Source organism: Myotis davidii, unplaced genomic scaffold (assembly GCF_000327345.1).
Source record: "Myotis davidii unplaced genomic scaffold, ASM32734v1 scaffold917, whole genome shotgun sequence".
NCBI classification, from domain to species: Eukaryota; Metazoa; Chordata; class Mammalia; order Chiroptera; family Vespertilionidae; genus Myotis; species Myotis davidii.
The window spans coordinates 450017-450456 of record NW_006288251.1 but is presented as its reverse complement, the minus strand read 5'-3'; positions in this window follow the sequence as shown (position 1 = coordinate 450456).

Sequence of the window (440 nt, the reverse complement as noted above, 5' to 3'; positions counted from 1 at the left end):
GGGCCTGAAGTTCAGAGTACGGAGCCAATGAAGGTAATACTTGAAGCTAAAGATCTCGTGAAGTATGCCTAGCTAGGTTTTGGACTTGCTTGGAGCCTGCCACTCTTTTCCTCTTGGAATGGAAACGTTTATTCTATGCCTATCCCACCATTGTATTTTGGAAGCACATAACTTTTTTTGTTTCACAGGTTCTCAGCTGGGGAAGAATTTTGCCTCAGGATGAATTGTACCTTAAGTCCCATTATATCTGATTTAGATGATATTTATTTATTTATTTTTTTAATTTTATTTTTTATTACATGGGGGACATTGGTTAGTAAAATTTTGTAGGTTTCAGGTATACAATTCTATAATATATTATCTGTCTATTGTATTGCATGTTCACCACCCAAAGTCAAGTCTCCTTCTGTCATCATTTAACATTCATTAACAATATTCTA